The sequence below is a fragment of the Salmo salar genome, unplaced genomic scaffold, assembly GCF_965601325.2.
Source record: "Salmo salar unplaced genomic scaffold, fSalSal1 ptg000152l, whole genome shotgun sequence".
NCBI classification, from domain to species: Eukaryota; Metazoa; Chordata; class Actinopteri; order Salmoniformes; family Salmonidae; genus Salmo; species Salmo salar.
In genome coordinates this window covers 1,395,595-1,415,857 of record NW_027675323.1, presented here as the reverse complement: position 1 = coordinate 1,415,857, position 20,263 = coordinate 1,395,595, and the positions used below count along the sequence as shown (strand labels likewise).

The window sequence follows — 20,263 nt, the reverse complement described above, 5'->3', positions numbered from 1 at the left end:
TAGTCAGCTAGCGGGCTGGTTAAGTTAGCATTAGCCTAGCTAGCTAACATCTCCGACCATGCGTTCACTAAGCTACTCTCCTCCTGCTAAAGAAGAGGAGGTCTGCTGGACGGAGAAAGAAGCTCTCGTCAAAGAGGAGGAGGAGGAGGAAGAGGAGGCTGTTTCAATACAAAACCAAGTAGAGGGTGAGGCTGTTACCGTGAAAGAAGAAGAGAAAGACATTACAGTGAAAGAAGAGGAAGACGTGTTCAGAGTGGAAGAGGAGGAGGATGTTACTGTGAAAGAAGAGGAAGTGTTCAGAGTGAAGGAGGAGGAGAAGGAGGATGTTACAGTAAAAGAAGAGGAGGAAGAGAAAGAGGAGGATGCAGTTTTTGGAGTGAAAGATGAGGAGGGGGAGATGACTGTCACATTGGAGGAAGAAGAGGAGGTTGGAGATCTGTTTAACACCAGTAAGTACCGTCTCTGCAGTCGTGGAACCAATATGCAGTAAAGGGGTTCTACACTTTAATGTTGTTCTGTAGGAATGGCTGAAGCTTCACTGTAACGTGTAGAACTGTCACATCGAAGAAGGAAGAAGAGGAAGAATCTGGATATCTGGGCCCGGTTTCCCAAAGGCATGTTAAGGCATCCAATGGTTCTAACGATGAACGGGCCCTGATTAACACTAGTAAGTACTGTCTTAAATACAGAGGCACAAACTCTGCAGTTGTTGATCTGATGTGTGGTGTTAAAGGGGAAATCTGCAATTGTTACATCCATATTTGGACTTTTTAATTATTTATTTATAGCCATTGATTCTTGAAGAATATAACACATGCCTCATGAGCTTAGTTCAACTGTCATACGCCATTAGAACCCCAAATGAGCTTTTTTTTACTCCAATGTTTAGAAACAATGTAAATCAACACTGTATAGCCTCAACATGGTTAAAACTATAATGTTGATATTATGGATGGTCAGTCCTTGCATCCATAGGTCTGTCTGTCTAGTTACATTTCTCCAACCCCATAATCATCTTATTACCAAAACAGTGGTGGAATGACAGCTTTGTTATTGTTTGAACTGCAGATTGATGGGTTGTGTGGGTTTTTTAAACAGCAACAAAATGGCTGCCCAGAGACTTGGTTTGGTAAACAGATTAGGGATGCGGGAAGGAGAAGTGTAACCACTCTCAAATTCATAGAGAATGCTATTGTAGCAACCGTAACCAAACACCTAGCGACCTCTTCAAGAAGTTCAGACATCTTGGCGTAACAGTTATAAGGTGTTGGCTTGACAGTCGCTGGACCCAGGTTTGAGTCCAGCTCAGGGCCTCCCCCTGAATTCACTACACTATAAATACAAAGACTGGCCATCCATGATGTCATAATGATAGTTTAACCAGGTTTCTAGGATATATAGTATATTCTAGAATTCATCCATGGTGTCATAATGATAGTTTAACCAGGTTTCTAGGATATATAGTATATTATAGAATTCATCCATGATGTCATAATGATAGTTTAACCAGGTTTCTAGGATATATAGTATATTCTAGAATTCATCCATGAGGTCAAAATTATTGTTTTAAACAGATTGAGGCAATTCATGAATTGGTTTGAAACCTTTGTTTTCTTCTCAAAGTTGGTGCCTCGACGGATTGGTAAAAAATGGTTTGTCATAAAACACTATTTGGCATAACGTGACAGTTTCTAGCGCTCCCATAGGCTCTCAGAAGGCGCCAGAACGTTGAATGATGACTTTGCAGGCCATGGCTGAAAAACAGTAGCGCATTTGGTAAGTGGTCGATCTGAGAACAATGAGACTGGGGCGCGCGTGCACGAGACGACTCCATGTTTACTTTCTCTCTCTTTGAACGAAAACAACGACTCCCGGTCGGAATATTATCGCTTTTTTACGAGAAAAATCGCATAAAAATTGATTTTAAACAGCGGTTGACATGCTTCGAAGTACGGTAATGGAATATTTTGATTTTTTTTGTCACGAAACGTGCCGGGCACGCACCCTTCTTTACCCATCGGATAGTGTCTTGAACGCACGAACAAAATGCCACTATTTGGATAGAACTATGGATTATTTGGAACCAAACCAATATTTGTTATTGAAGTAGAAGTCCTGGGAGTGCATTCTGACGAAGAACAGCAAAGGTAATCCAATTTTTCTCATAGTAAATCAGAGTTTGGTGAGCACCAAACTTGGTGGGTGTCAAATTAGCTAGCCTGTGATGGCCGGGCTATCTACTCAGAATATTGCAAAATGTGCTTTCACCGAAAAGCTATTTTAAAATCGGACATAGCGATTGCATAAAGGAATTCTGTATCTATAATTCTTAAAATAATTATGTTTTTTGTGAACGTTTATCGTGAGTAATTTAGTAAATTCACCGGAAGTGTTCGGTGGGAATGCTAGTCACATGCTAGTCACATGCTAACGTAAAAAGCTGTTTTTTGATATAAATATGAACTTGATTGAACAAAACATGCATGTATTGTATAACATAATGTCCTAGGAGTGTCATCTGATGAAGATCATCAAAGGTTAGTGCTGCATTTAGCTGTGGTTTTGTTTTTTGTGACATTATATGCTAGCTTGAAAAATGGGTGTCTGATTATTTCTGGCTGGGTACTCTGCTGACATAATCTAATGTTTTGCTTTCGTTGTAAAGCCTTTTTGAAATCAGACAGTGTGGTTAGATTAACGAGAGTCTTGTCTTTAAAATGGTGTAAAATAGTCATATGTTAGAGAAATTGAAGTAATAGCATTTCTAAGGTATTTGAATATCGCGCCACAGGCTGCAAGTGGCTGTTGAGTAGCCCATAGAGGTTAACAAACCTCCAAACGAGCTTCAATGCCATTCAATGCAATACCAAACTCCTTCTGTGGCCACCAACTGCTCTTAAACGCTAGTAAAATTAAACGCGTGCTCTTCAACCGATTTTGCCTGCACCCGCCGCCTGACTAGCATCACTACTCTGGACGGTTCTGACTTAGGTATTTCTTGTATTCATATTCTAAGTGTCTGATTAGACATTAAACTCTCCTTCCAGACTCATATTAAGCATCTCCAACCCATAATGACATCTAGAGTCGGCTTCTTATTTCGCAACAAAGCCTCTTTCACTCACGCTGCCAAACATACCCTCGTTAAACTGACTATCCTACCGATCCTTGACTTCTGCGATGTCATATTCAAAATAGCCTCCAACACTCTACTCAGCAAACTGGATGCAGTCTATCAGAGTGCCATCCGTTTTGTCACTAAAGCCCCATATACCACCCACCACTGTGACCTGTATGCTCTCGTCGGCTGGCCCTCGCTACATATTCGTCGCCAAACCCACTGGCTCCAGGTCATCTATAAGTCTTTGCTAGGCCGCCTTAACTCAGCTCACTGGTCACCATAGCAACACCCACCCATAGCACGCGCTCCAGGAGGTATATCTCACTAATCATCCCCAAAGCCAACACCTACATTGGCCGCCTTTCCTTCCAGTTCTCTGCTGCCAGTGACTGGAACGAATTGCAAAAATCGCTGAAGTTGGAGACTTATATCTCCCTCACTAACATTAAGCATCAGCTATCTGAGCAGCTTACCGATCGCTGCAGCTGTACACAGCCCATCTGTAAATAGCCCATCCAACTGCCTACCTCATCCCCATGTTTTTATTTACTTTTTTTGCTCTTTTGCACCCCAGTATTTCTACTTACACATCATCATCTGCACATCTATCTCTCCAGTGTTAATTTGTTAAATTGTAATTACTTCACTACTATGGTCTATATATTGCCTTACCTCCGTACTCCATTTGCACACACTGTATATAGATTTTTCTATTGTGTTATTGACTGTTCGTTTGTTTATCCAACGTGTAACTCTGTTTATTTTGTCGCACTGCTTTGCTTTATCTTGGCCAGGTCACAGTTGTAAATGAGAACTTGTTCTTAACTGGCCTACCTGGTTAAATAAAGGTAACATATATATATATGTGTAACTTTATTGACAACACCCAAATGGATACTGTCATTAATGTGGTTCTTCAATAATGAATAATTACACATAATTCTAAATACTGTAGCTGTTTAGTTAGTCACATGTTCAACTATCATCAGCTGATCCAGGAAATCATTTTCTGAATGACAGTCACATGACAAACATCAGGACATGCAACAACAACCAAAGTGCTTCTTCATTCATTACTCTGGTAAAGACAGTTATGCCGTGCTCCATGTTGGATCCAACATTCCTACTTTGGTCATAATGTGTAGAGAACTGTTCCTTGATGGATAGGCTTTTGTACAACACACACAGAGATATTTTCCTATATTCATGTAACATTTAGTAATGATAATTCTTCATGTAACCAACTGACACATTTTTGGTACAATTATATTGACATTGTTGCCCTGCTTTTATAATATCAGGGTTCATTCTCAGATGTGCCAACCCAAATGTACTAGAGCATGACATTGGGGACTGGGCCCCGTTCCAACAACATGCCTATCTAGTGAACCCTGAAAAGAGAGAGAAGCTCTGCAGTGAGGTGGAAAGTTACTATGGATATTGCAGGAGTTTCCTCTTGAAATCAGACATGTCCGTGGTGAGGACATATTGGTTGTTGATTGTCTCAAGGGTGGGCAGTCAAAAAGATGTGTTTTGTGTTTAGCCAGTGTGTTGCCATGGATCACAATTTATTTTGACTGCATGTTTTTCCTTATTGGAGATGTGTTTTGTTTGGGCTCGTTCCAAGGGGATGAGAGTTCTAGAAGCTAGTGAGTTTTAGGAAGACGAGAGTTCTAGAAGCTAGTGGGTTTTTGGAACACGAGAGTTCTAGAAGCTAGTGAGTTTTAGGAAGACGAGAGTTCTAGAAGCTAGTGGGTTTTTGGAACACGAGAGTTCTAGAAGCTAGTGAGTTTTAGGAAGACGAGAGTTCTAGAAGCTAGTGAGTTTTAGGATTCTATAGTAAGAAGAGAAAAAGTAGAAAAAAATATTTCAATTGTATATTATTATTTAAAAGTAAGTGTTTTTTCTTGTTTTTAATTGTTGACAGCCAGTAGACATCATGTTTATATTGGTGAAGGTGAAGCATTGTAGTTGATTATCATGTGAAATGGAAGTTGTTTTCTGTTGGTGGTGAGCAAACTTGTCCAACAAAAATATAGGATATATTTGTTGTCTTAAGGGGGAAGGTGTTACAGGCTTTGGTTTTTCCATTTATGTTTTGAGGTTGGACTTTAGCTCGTCTAGCCCGTTAGCACGTCTAGCTCGTTAGCACGTGTAGCCCGTTAGCACGTAGGACGCACTGATTGGTGTCACCTCGTTAGTCAGAATGTGTTACACCTGTGCTGGCTTGTCCATCTCGTTATGGTTGAATATTGCATCCAATTGTTAATATTTTAATCAATGGATTTTCCTTGGAATGTTCCGTAGTCTTTCAGTTGTGTAGTAAATATCCGTTTATTTTCATTGTTTTTTCCTGTGAAGCCATTGCGTTGCATCCATGTCTGAAAAGTGCTGTATAAATAAAGCTTGATTTGATTTGAGCATATTGCAAAACAAAGGAACCAATGATTGACAATCAACAGACTTCATTATTTTTTTATTTTATTTAACCTTTATTTAATTAGGCAAGTCGGTTAACCTCTAGAGGACCCCTTCCCGCTCTGATCCCGCTAACGGGATTTATTGATAAGATACCATGGCGGGAAATTCAAAACTGCAAGAATCTAATAATTTCAATTTCTCAAACAATCAACTATTTTTCACCATTTGAAAGATAAACATCTCCTAAATCCAACCACATTGTCCGATTTCAAAGAGGCTTTACGGCGAAGCATAAAGTTAGGTTATGTTAGGAGAGTACATTGAAAATAGCTGTGTGTAATGTTTTGTCAATTCAAAGACAGGCGTCAACAAAAGCAGAAAACCAGCTAAAATTATGCACTAACCTTTGACAATCTTCATCAGATGACACTCCTAGGACATTATGTTATACAATACATGCATTTTTTGTTCCATCAAGTTCATATTTATATCCAAAAACAGCATTTTACAGTGGCGGTGAAATTCAGAATTTTTTTTCCCTCAAATGCTTCCGGTGAAGCAGCGTTACAATTTACAAAATTACTATTCGAAAACATTGGTAAATTATAATATTGTCATTCAAAGAATTATAGATTAACATCTCATAAATGCTACCGCATTGCCAGATTTAAAAATAACTTTACTGGGAAATCACACTTTGCAATAAACCGGGTGCTATGCTAAGAACAATAGGCTAGGATATACAGGTTAGCACCATCTTGGAACCATCTAATATCAATAATACTATTGTAAATAATCCCTTACCTTTGATTATCTTCATCAGAAGGAACTTCCAGGAATCCCAGATCCACAACAAATGTGGTTTCTTTCGACAAAGTTCATAATTTATGTCCAAATAACTCCAAGTTGTTCCATGTTGTTAGCGCGTTCAGTAGGCTCCTCAAAATGTAGGGGGGGGGGGGGGAGTCACGACGAAAAGTTAAAAAAAAAATCTATTTACGTTCGTTCAAACATGTCAAACGTTGTTTAGCATCAATCTTTAGGGCCATTTTTAACGTGAAACATCAGTAATGTTTCAACCCGACCTCTCCTGTGTCTTGAAAAACGTTTTGAAAAATGTCTTGCCTCACCTGAACGCGCATGTGCGCACAATAATGAAGTGACGACATCCCAGGGACGTCAACTTCCCTTCCTTGTCATCCGGTCTCTGTTCATCATAGACGCTTCAAACAACTTTATAAAGATCGTTGACATCTAGTGGAAGCCGTAGGAAGTGCAAAATGAATCCTTTGTCACTGTGTGATCTATTAGCAATGTCTCGAAAATAGTACAGCCACAAAATTCTCATTTCCTGCTTGTATTCTTCTCAGGTTTTTGCCTGCCATATGAGCTTTGTTATACTTACAGACACCATTCAAACAGTTTTAGAAAATTCAGAGTGTTTTCTATCCAAATATGTTAATAATATGCATATCCTAGCTTCTGAGTTGGTGTAGCAGGCAGTTAAAAATGGGCGCATATTTTTTTCAAAATTCTCAATACTGCCCCCTAGCCCCAACAGAACAAATTATTATTTACAATGATTGCCTACCAGGGAACAGTGGGTTAACTGCCTTGTTCAGGGGCAGAACAACATATACTGCTCAAAAAAATAAAGGGAACACTAAAATAACACGTCCTAGATCTGAATGAATGAAATAATCTTATCAAATACTTTTTTCTTTACATAGTTGAATGTGCTGACAACAAAATCACACACAAATAATCAATGGAAATGCAATTTATCAACCCATGGAGGTCTGGATTTGGAGTCACACTCAAAATTAAAGTGGAAAACCACACTACAGGCTGATCCAACTTTGATGTAATGTCCTTAAAACAAGTCAAAATGAGGCTCAGTAGTGTGTGTGGCCTCCACGTGCCTGTATGACCTCCCTACAACGCCTGGGCATGCTCCTGATGAGGTGGCGGATGGTCTCCTGAGGGATCTCCTTCCAGACCTGGACTAAAGCATCCGCCAACTCCTGGACAGTCTGTGGTGCAACGTGGCGTTGGTGGATGGAGCGAGACATGATGTCCCAGATGTGCTCAATTGGATTCAGGTCTGGGGAACGGGCGGGCCAGTCCATAGCATCAATGCTTTCCTCTTGCAGGAACTGCTGACACACTCCAGCCACATGAGGTCTAGCATTGTCTTGCATTAGGAGGAACCCAGGGCCAACCGCACTAGCATATGGTCTCACAAGGGGTCTGAGGATCTCATCTCGGTACCTAATGGCAGTCAGGCTACCTCTGGCGAGCACATGGAGTGCTGTGCAGCCCCCCAAAGAAATGCCACCCCACACCATGACTGACCCACCGCCAAACCAGTCATGCTGGAGGATGTTGCAGGCAGCAGAACGTTCTCCACGGCGTCTCCAGACTCTGTCACGTGCTCAGTGTGAACCTGCTTTCATCTGTGAAGAGCACAGGGCGCCAGTGGCGAATTTGCCAATCTTGGTGTTCTCTGGCAAATGCCAAACGTCCTGCACGGTGTTGGGCTGTAAGCACAACCCCCACCTGTGGACGTCGGGCCCTCATACCACCCTCATGGAGTCTGTTTCTGACCGTTTGAACAGACACATGCACATGTGGCCTGCTGGAGGTCCTTTTGCAGGGCTCTGGCAGTGCTCCTCCTGCTCCTCCTTTCACAAAGGCGGAGGTAGCGGTCTTGCTGCTGGGTTGTTGCCCTCCTACGGCCTCCTCCACGTCTCCTGATGTACTGGCCTGTCTCCTGGTAGCGCCTCCATGCTCTGGACACTACGCTGACAGACACAGCAAACCTTCTTGCCACAGCTCGCATTGATGTGCCATCCTGGATGAGCTGCACTACCTGAGCCACTTGTGTGGGTTGTAGACTCCGTCTCATGCTACCACTAGAGTGAAAGCACCGCCAGCATTCAAAAGTGACCAAAACATCAGCCAGGAAGCATAGGAACTGAGAAGTGGTCTGTGGTCCCCACCTGCAGAACCACTCCTTTATTGGGGGTGTCTTGCTAATTGCCTATAATTTCCACCTATTGTCTATTCACATGCTGTTGTGCAAATGGAAATGTATTGTCAATCAGTGTTGCTTCCTAAGTGGACAGTTTGATTTCACAGAAGTGTGATTGACTTGGAGTTACATTGTGTTGTTTAAGTGTTCCCTTTATTTTTTTGAGCAGTGTATTTTTACCTTGTCAGCTCTAACCACTAGGCTACCTGCCACCCTCTTGCATAACCAATGAGCACATATCTTAGTATGAAAAACAGTATCAATTCAGTATATCTTCCACTATGTCAAAACAGTATCACTTTTCAACCAACCCAGTGCATTGGTTGAAACTGAAAAGTTTTGAAGTCAACAATACGTCAAGGATTCAACAACTGAAATCTGAAACAAACAACTGGATCAAACAGATCAATCCCACTGGACATTAGGTTTCATTCAGACCCTGCAGGGTTTAGATTCAGCCAGGACTAGTTAAACTAGGATATTTAAGTAGCTTTCGTGATCGTGTCTTAAATTTGGCTTAGTTAGTCGGAGACTGGAGTAAGGTAAGTAAGCCTGAATGAGAACACCTGGGTTAAGCCTGATTAGGTTCAGTATGAACACCTGGGTTAATCCTGATTAGGTTCAGTATGAACACCTGGGTTAATCCTGATTAGGTCCAGTATGAACACCTGGGTTAATCCTGATTAGGTTCAGTATGAACACCTGGGTTAATCCTGATTAGGTTCAGTATGAACACCTGGGTTAATCCTGATTAGGTTCAGCATGAACACCTGGGTTAAGCCTGATTAGGTGCAGTATGAACACCTGGATTAATCCTGATTAGGTTCAGTATGAACACCTGGGTTAATCCTGATTAGGTTCAGTATGAACACCTGGGTTAATCCTGATTAGGTTCAGTATGAACACCTGGGTTAATCCTGATTAGGTTCAGTATGAACACCTGGGTTAATCCTGATTCGGTTCAGTATGAACACCTGGGTTAATCCTGATTAGGTTCAGTATGAACACCTGGGTTAATCCTGATTAGGTTCAGTATGAACACATGCTGTTGGTCTAGTGGTGCTCATTAAAACCCGGAATAGAAAACACCAATACTGGTGTGAATCTGGAGACGAAACAACGGCAGAGGCAAAAATAATTTGTTCAAAAAAACGCTCCAAAACAAATGTTGTCAAACCATCCAGTTATTGAAGGTACATTTAGTCTGCTAAATTTAGTCATTTAGCAGATGCTCTTATCCAGAGCGACTTACAGTAGTGAATGCATACATTTAATTTCATTTTCATGCATTTTTTGTACTGGCCCCCCGTGGGAATCAAACCCACAACCCTGGCGTTGCAAACACCATGCTCTACCAACTGAGCCACAGGGAAGGCCAGTATGTATAACACACCATGCTGGCGTTGTAAACACCATGCTCTACCAACTGAGCCACACTGCTGCTACTGAGCAGTAGAACAAGCGGGTTGGGCTGCAATTTGCTGTGAATTCAATGGAAATGTAACCACAAGAAGAGTACAACAACTAGAGGTGAGATATCTGCATTATTATCAGGATTACAAGAAGAAACAACAACTAGAGGTGAGATATCTGCATTATTATCAGGATTACAGGAAGAAACAACAACTAGAGGTGAGATATCTGCATTATTATCAGGATTACAAGAAGAAACAACTTCAGGTGAGATATCTGCATTATTATCAGGATTACAAGAAGAAACAACTTCAGGTGAGATATCTGCATTATTATCAGGATTACAAGAAGAGTACGACAACTAGAGGTGAGATATCTGCATTATTATCAGGATTACAAGAAGAAACAACTAGAGGTGAGATATCTGCATTATTATCAGGATTACAAGAAGAAACAACAACTAGAGGTGAGATATCTGCATTATTATCAGGATTACAGGAAGAAACAACAACTAGAGGTGAGATATCTGCATTATTATCAGGATTACAGGAAGAAACAACAACTAGAGGTGAGATATCTGCATTATTATCAGGATTACAGGAAGAAACAACAACTAGAGGTGAGATATCTGCATTATTATCAGGATTACAGGAAGAAACAACAACTAGAGGTGAGATATCTGCATTATTATCAGGATTACAGGAAGAAACAACAACTAGAGGTGAGATATCTGCATTATTATCAGGATTACAAGAAGAAACAACAACTAGAGGTGAGATATCTGCATTATTATCAGGATTACAAGAAGAAACAACAACTAGAGGTGAGATATCTACATTATTATCAGGATTACAGGAAGAAACAACAACTAGAGGTGAGATATCTGCATTATTATCAGGATTACAGGAAGAAACAACAACTAGAGGTGAGATATCTGCATTATTATCAGGATTACAAGAAGAAACAACAACTAGAGGTGAGATATCTACATTATTATCAGGATTACAGGAAGAAACAACAACTAGAGGTGAGATATCTGCATTATTATCAGGATTACAGGAAGAAACAACAACTAGAGGTGAGATATCTGCATTATTATCAGGATTACAAGAAGAAACAACTTCAGGTGAGATATCTGCATTATTATCAGGATTACAAGAAGAGTACGACAACTAGAGGTGAGATATCTGCATTATTATCAGGATTACAAGAAGAAACAACTAGAGGTGAGATATCTGCATTATTATCAGGATTACAGGAAGAAACAACAACTAGAGGTGAGATATCTGCATTATTATCAGGATTACAGGAAGAAACAACAACTAGAGGTGAGATATCTGCATTATTATCAGGATTACAGGAAGAAACAACAACTAGAGGTGAGATATCTGCATTATTATCAGGATTACAGGAAGAAACAACAACTAGAGGTGAGATATCTGCATTATTATCAGGATTACAGGAAGAAACAACAACTAGAGGTGAGATATCTGCATTATTATCAGGATTACAAGAAGAGTACAACAACTAGAGGTGAGATAACTGCATTATTATCAGGATTACAGGAAGAAACAACAACTAGAGGTGAGATATCTGCATTATTATCAGGATTACAGGAAGAAACAACAACTAGAGGTGAGATATCTGCATTATTATCAGGATTACAGGAAGAAACAACAACTAGAGGTGAGATATCTGCATTATTATCAGGATTACAAGAAGAGTACAACAACTAGAGGTGAGATAACTGCATTATTATCAGGATTACAGGAAGAAACAACAACTACAGGTGAGATCTGCATTATTATCAGGATTACAGGAAGAAACAACAACTAGAGGTGAGATATCTGCATTATTATCAGGATTACAGGAAGAAACAACAACTAGAGGTGAGATATCTGCATTATTATCAGGATTACAAGAAGAAACAACAACTAGAGGTGAGATATCTGCATTATTATCAGGATTACAGGAAGAAACAACAACTAGAGGTGAGATATCTGCATTATTATCAGGATTACAGGAAGAAACAACAACTAGAGGTGAGATATCTGCATTATTATCAGGATTACAGGAAGAAACAACAACTAGAGGTGAGATATCTGCATTATTATCAGGATTACAAGAAGAAACAACAACTAGAGGTGAGATATCTGCATTATTATCAGGATTACAGGAAAAAACAACAACTAGAGGTATCTGCATTATTATCAGGATTACAGGAAGAAACAACAACTAGAGGTGAGATATCTGCATTATTATCAGGATTACAGGAAGAAACAACAACTAGAGGTATCTGCATTATTATCAGGATTACAGGAAGAAACAACAACTAGAGGTGAGATATCTGCATTATTATCAGGATTACAAGAAGAAACAACAACTAGAGGTGAGATATCTGCATTATTATCAGGATTACAGGAAGAAACAACAACTAGAGGTGAGATATCTGCATTATTATCAGGATTACAGGAAGAAACAACAACTAGAGGTGAGATATCTGCATTATTATCAGGATTACAGGAAGAAACAACAACTAGAGGTGAGATATCTGCATTATTATCAGGATTACAAGAAGAAACAACAACTAGTGGTGAGATATCTGCATTATTATCAGGATTACAGGAAGAAACAACAACTAGAGGTGAGATATCTGCATTATTATCAGGATTACAAGAAGAAACAACAGCTAGAGGTGAGATCTGCATTATTATCAGGATTACAGGAAGAAACAACAACTAGAGGTGAGATATCTACATTATTATCAGGATTACAGGAAGAAACAACAACTAGAGGTGAGATATCTGCATTATTATCAGGATTACAGGAAGAAACAACAACTAGAGGTGAGATATCTGCATTATTATCAGGATTACAAGAAGAAACAACAACTAGAGGTGAGATATCTGCATTATTATCAGGATTACAGGAAGAAACAACAACTAGAGGTGAGATATCTACATTATTATCAGGATTACAAGAAGAAACAACAACTAGAGGTGAGATATCTGCATTATTATCAGGATTACAAGAAGAAACAACAGCTAGAGGTGAGATATCTGCATTATTATCAGGATTACAGGAAGAAACAACTTCAGGTGAGATATCTGCATTATTATCAGGATTACAGGAAGAAACAACAACTAGAGGTGAGATATCTGCATTATTATCAGGATTACAGGAAGAAACAACAACTAGAGGTGAGATATCTGCATTATTATCAGGATTACAGGAAGAAACAACAACTAGAGGTGAGATATCTGCATTATTATCAGGATTACAGGAAGAAACAACAACTTCAGGTGAGATATCTGCATTATTATCAGGATTACAGGAAGAAACAACAACTAGAGGTGAGATATCTGCATTATTATCAGGATTACAAGAAGAAACAACTTCAGGTGAGATATCTGCATTATTATCAGGATTACAAGAAGAAACAACAACTAAAGGTGAGATATCTGCATTATTATCAGGATTACAAGAAGAAACAACAGCTAGAGGTGAGATATCTGCATTATTATCAGGATTACAAGAAGAAACAACAACTAGAGGTGAGATATCTGCATTATTATCAGGATTACAAGAAGAAACAACAACTAAAGGTGAGATATCTGCATTATTATCAGGATTACAGGAAGAAACAACAACTAGAGGTGAGATATCTGCATTATTATCAGGATTACAAGAAGAAACAACAACTAGAGGTGAGATATCTGCATTATTATCAGGATTACAGGAAGAAACAACTTCAGGTGAGATATCTGCATTATTATCAGGATTACTAGAAGTGAGATATCTGCATTATTATCAGGATTACAGGAAGAAACAACAACTAGAGGTGAGATATCTGCATTATTATCAGGATTACTAGAAGTGAGATATCTGCATTATTATCAGGATTACAGGAAGAAACAACAACTAGAGGTGAGATATCAACATTATTATCAGGATTACAGGAAGAAACAACAGCTAGAGGTGAGATATCTGCATTATTATCAGGATTACAAGAAGAGTACAACAACTAGAGGTGAGATAACTGCATTATTATCAGGATTACAGGAAGAAACAACAACTACAGGTGAGATCTGCATTATTATCAGGATTACAGGAAGAAACAACAACTAGAGGTGAGATATCTGCATTATTATCAGGATTACAGGAAGAAACAACAACTAGAGGTGAGATATCTGCATTATTATCAGGATTACAAGAAGAAACAACAACTAGAGGTGAGATATCTGCATTATTATCAGGATTACAGGAAGAAACAACAACTAGAGGTGAGATATCTGCATTATTATCAGGATTACAGGAAGAAACAACAACTAGAGGTGAGATATCTGCATTATTATCAGGATTACAGGAAGAAACAACAACTAGAGGTGAGATATCTGCATTATTATCAGGATTACAAGAAGAAACAACAACTAGAGGTGAGATATCTGCATTATTATCAGGATTACAGGAAAAAACAACAACTAGAGGTATCTGCATTATTATCAGGATTACAGGAAGAAACAACAACTAGAGGTGAGATATCTGCATTATTATCAGGATTACAGGAAGAAACAACAACTAGAGGTATCTGCATTATTATCAGGATTACAGGAAGAAACAACAACTAGAGGTGAGATATCTGCATTATTATCAGGATTACAAGAAGAAACAACAACTAGAGGTGAGATATCTGCATTATTATCAGGATTACAGGAAGAAACAACAACTAGAGGTGAGATATCTGCATTATTATCAGGATTACAGGAAGAAACAACAACTAGAGGTGAGATATCTGCATTATTATCAGGATTACAGGAAGAAACAACAACTAGAGGTGAGATATCTGCATTATTATCAGGATTACAAGAAGAAACAACAACTAGTGGTGAGATATCTGCATTATTATCAGGATTACAGGAAGAAACAACAACTAGAGGTGAGATATCTGCATTATTATCAGGATTACAAGAAGAAACAACAGCTAGAGGTGAGATCTGCATTATTATCAGGATTACAGGAAGAAACAACAACTAGAGGTGAGATATCTACATTATTATCAGGATTACAGGAAGAAACAACAACTAGAGGTGAGATATCTGCATTATTATCAGGATTACAGGAAGAAACAACAACTAGAGGTGAGATATCTGCATTATTATCAGGATTACAAGAAGAAACAACAACTAGAGGTGAGATATCTGCATTATTATCAGGATTACAGGAAGAAACAACAACTAGAGGTGAGATATCTACATTATTATCAGGATTACAAGAAGAAACAACAACTAGAGGTGAGATATCTGCATTATTATCAGGATTACAAGAAGAAACAACAGCTAGAGGTGAGATATCTGCATTATTATCAGGATTACAGGAAGAAACAACTTCAGGTGAGATATCTGCATTATTATCAGGATTACAGGAAGAAACAACAACTAGAGGTGAGATATCTGCATTATTATCAGGATTACAGGAAGAAACAACAACTAGAGGTGAGATATCTGCATTATTATCAGGATTACAGGAAGAAACAACAACTAGAGGTGAGATATCTGCATTATTATCAGGATTACAGGAAGAAACAACAACTTCAGGTGAGATATCTGCATTATTATCAGGATTACAGGAAGAAACAACAACTAGAGGTGAGATATCTGCATTATTATCAGGATTACAAGAAGAAACAACTTCAGGTGAGATATCTGCATTATTATCAGGATTACAAGAAGAAACAACAACTAAAGGTGAGATATCTGCATTATTATCAGGATTACAAGAAGAAACAACAGCTAGAGGTGAGATATCTGCATTATTATCAGGATTACAAGAAGAAACAACAACTAGAGGTGAGATATCTGCATTATTATCAGGATTACAAGAAGAAACAACAACTAAAGGTGAGATATCTGCATTATTATCAGGATTACAGGAAGAAACAACAACTAGAGGTGAGATATCTGCATTATTATCAGGATTACAAGAAGAAACAACAACTAGAGGTGAGATATCTGCATTATTATCAGGATTACAGGAAGAAACAACTTCAGGTGAGATATCTGCATTATTATCAGGATTACTAGAAGTGAGATATCTGCATTATTATCAGGATTACAGGAAGAAACAACAACTAGAGGTGAGATATCTGCATTATTATCAGGATTACTAGAAGTGAGATATCTGCATTATTATCAGGATTACAGGAAGAAACAACAACTAGAGGTGAGATATCAACATTATTATCAGGATTACAGGAAGAAACAACAGCTAGAGGTGAGATATCTGCATTATTATCAGGATTACAGGAAGAAACAACAACTAGAGGTGAGATATCTGCATTATTATCAGGATTACAAGAAGAAACAACTTCAGGTGAGATATCTGCATTATTATCAGGATTACAGGAAGAGTACAACAACTAGAGGTGAGATATCTGCATTATTATCAGGATTACAAGAAGAAACAGCTAGAGGTGAGATATCTGCATTATTATCAGGATTACAGGAAGAAACAACAACTAGAGGTGAGATATCTGCATTATTATCAGGATTACAGGAAGAAACAACAACTAGAGGTGAGATATCTGCATTATTATCAGGATTACAGGAAGAAACAACAACTAGAGGTGAGATATCTGCATTATTATCAGGATTACAAGAAGAAACAACAACTAGAGGTGAGATATCTGCATTATTATCAGGATTACAGGAAGAAACAACAACTAGAGGTGAGATATCTGCATTATTATCAGGATTACAAGAAGAAACAACAACTAGAGGTGAGATATCTGCATTATTATCAGGATTACAGGAAGAAACAACAACTAGAGGTGAGATATCTGCATTATTATCAGGATTACAAGAAGAAACAACAACTAGAGGTGAGATATCTGCATTATTATCAGGATTACAGGAAGAAACAACAACTAGAGGTGAGATATCTGCATTATTATCAGGATTACAGGAAGAAACAACAACTAGAGGTGAGATATCTGCATTATTATCAGGATTACAGGAAGAAACAACAACTAGAGGTGAGATATCTGCATTATTATCAGGATTACAAGAAGAAACAACAGCTAGAGGTGAGATATCTGCATTATCTGCTTGATGCTGATCATGGGAGGATCAGGACAGTCATGGGTACATCTGCTTGATGCTGATCATGGGAGGATCAGGACAGTCATGGGTACATCTGCTTGATGCTGATCATGGGAGGATCAGGACAGCCATGCTGCTTCAGGTAGTTGTGCAGCACAGCTGTAGCAATGATCACCTTGCAGCAACTTCTTGGCTTGAAACCAAGTGTATTGCGAAAACACTGGAATCTATTTTTCCATACGCCAAACACACGCTGGACCATCCCTCTCGTGTGGATATGAGGTCTGTTGTATCTTTGCTGCTCAGCTGTTGTGGGATTTATGTCTGGAGTGAATAAAAAGTTACTCTAGTAGTCCACTGTGTTGTCCTCTCTGAAACTGAGACCAATGAAGAGTTGAGGGAAATCCTTCAATGGTGAGTTGCACCTTTCCAACAGGCAACAATGTTTGAGAACTCTAAATGAGGATTAGCATCCACCCTGAACATTGATGGTTGACCAGTTGTTATGGTTATGGTACTCCTCAGCATCAGGAGTTGATGGTAAACCAGTTGTTATGGTTACGGTACTCCTCAGCATCAGGAGTTGATGGAGAACCCGTTGTTATGGTTACGGTACTCCTCAGCATCAGGAGTTGATGGAGAACCCGTTGTTATGGTTACGGTACTCCTCAGCATCAGGAGTTGATGGAGAACCAGTTGTTATGGTTACGGTACTCCGCAGCATCAGGAGTTGATGGAAAACCAGTTGTTATGGTTACGGTACTCCTCAGCATCAGGAGTTGATGTAAAACCAGTTGTTATGGTTACGGTACTCCGCAGCATCAGGAGTTGATGGAAAACCAGTTGTTATGGTTACGGTACTCCTCAGCATCAGGAGTTGATGGTAAACCAGTTGTTATGGTTACGGTACCCCTCAGCATCAGGAGTTGATGGAAAACCAGTTGTTATGGTTACGGTACCCCTCAGCATCAGGAGTTGATGGACACTTGATGGGAACATGACATCCATCTAACCAGCCAATCACTCCTGGGAACTGCCCACATTCAGATATTCATATTGCACTTTATAGTTGGCTTGGCCAGCAGCATCAGGAAACTAGATGTAAAGACTCCTCCTGCAGACTTTATAGTTGGCTTGGCCAGCAGCATCAGGAAACTAGATGTAAAGACTCCTCCTGCAGACTTTATAGTTGGCTTGACCAGCAGCATCAGGAAACTAGATGTAAAGACTCCTCCTGCAGACTTTATAGTTGGCTTGGCCAGCAGCATCAGGAAACTAGATGTAAAGACTCCTCCTGCAGACTTTATAGTTGGCTTGGCCAGCAGCATCAGGAAACTAGATGTAAAGACTCCTCCTGCAGACTTTGTGAACTATTAAACACACAGTTGCTTCACTGGCACCGACACAAATCACCAGTTTCACAATGAAAGATTCCAGATGCCAAAAACCTCACAGTGATCAGAACTTGGAGAGAATTGGGTGAAGGCCTTCCTCTTTGAGACAGAGAGGAAAGTCTAGGCTCAAGCAGAGATATGTGGGAAGGTGTTTCACCTGAGCTGGTCCAGGTTCTATTTAAGAGTTTCTGGCCCAGTGCTCCAATGCATTTTCTTTGTACATACGAAAGCGGCCTCAAAGTAATGTAATGGATTACTCCTATCCACAGGTACTGGTGTGGCTGGCCTCTGTAGTGCATGTTGGTCTTCATTTAGACATTCCACATCATCCAGGCTCCCTCACAAACAGCACTAAGTAGAAGTTAAACCTGCCTCTTTGAAAGATTCATTTAATCTTCCATTTAGTCCTGGAGTAGCTCTAATCCTCCCTCTTGCAATCGCCTTTGATTTGTCCAGAACAGTCTAAATCTACGACTATTTTAAGATAAGTCTGTGCAAGTCGCTTTGAGTTAAGACAGCTCAAACAAGCATTTTAGTCTGGGACTAAGCTTAAGCCTTCTATGTGAAACCGGCTCTGTGTTTTATATAATATGACTAAATGTGTTTCTGTGTTGCAGGGGCAGTCAATAAATGGAACGGCAAGGCCACAGAACATGACATAAGCAGAGCTGTGGGAGACCACCTCAAGCCCCTGGTAGAGCCGGGGGTGGTGTTTACCACTCCACCACGCCTTCAGCAGGCTGGAAAAGTGGGATTGATACTGTTTTTCATACTAAGAGGGACCAAGAGTTTGTTGATTGGTCAGTCATTGGGTTCATTTGTTGAAATCAAATTAAGTTTTATTTATACAGCACATTTCAGACACGGATGCAACACAATGGCTTCACAGGAAAAAATAAATAAAAATGAAAATATTTAGAACACAACAAACAGAAGACTAACAACTGAAAGACTAATGAACATTCTAAGGAAATGACATTGACTAAAATATTAATTGGATGCAACATCCAACCCAAAATATAACTTGTTTTTTAGGAGGGGTTCTGAAAGACACTATGGGGGTGTCCACTGAAAGTTGACTAGTAACAACAACTGGGATCTAAAAGACACCCACCATGAGACCCACTAAATCTGCCCAAGAAGAGGAAAACAACATAAAAACCCACACCAAACTTAAAGACAGGAAGTAAACCAAAAAGGTGGAGCAACTAAAGGTGTTGACTCTCCACATGTATCAAGACAACTGGAGCACTGGGCCAGACACTCTTAAATAGAACCTGGACCAGCTCAGGTGAAACACCTTCCCACTAACGAGATGGACAAGCCAGCACAGGTGTAACACATACTGACTAACGAGGTGACACCAATCAGTGCGTCCTACGTGCTAACGAGCTAGACGTGCTGACGAGCTAACGAGCTAGACGTGCTAACGAGCTAGACGTGCTGACGAGCTAGACGTGCTGACGGAGCTAGACGTGCTAACGAGCTAGACGCGCTAACGAGCTAGACGCGCTGACGGAGCTAGACGTGCTAACGAGCTAGGCGTGCTAACGAGCCAGACGTGCTAACGAGCTAGACGTGCTAACGGGCCATACGTGCTAACGGGCTAGACGTGCTAACGAGCTATACGTGCTAACGAGCTAGACGTACTAAAGTCCAACCTCAAAACATAAATGGAAAAACCAAAGCCTGTAACACCTTAAGACAACAAATATATCCTATATTTTTGTTGGACAAGTTTGCTCACCACCAACAGAAAACAACTTCCATTTCATATTAAAAT

The 20,263-nt window shown here is 39.5% G+C and overlaps 1 protein-coding gene across 1 annotated transcript in view; it reads left to right on the top strand.

The window, feature by feature from the left end:
- LOC145867019 (uncharacterized) overlaps positions 1-20,263 on the top strand; it is a 145,232-nt gene that overhangs the window by 12,684 nt on the left and 112,285 nt on the right. The gene's annotated exons all lie outside the window — the stretch shown is intronic.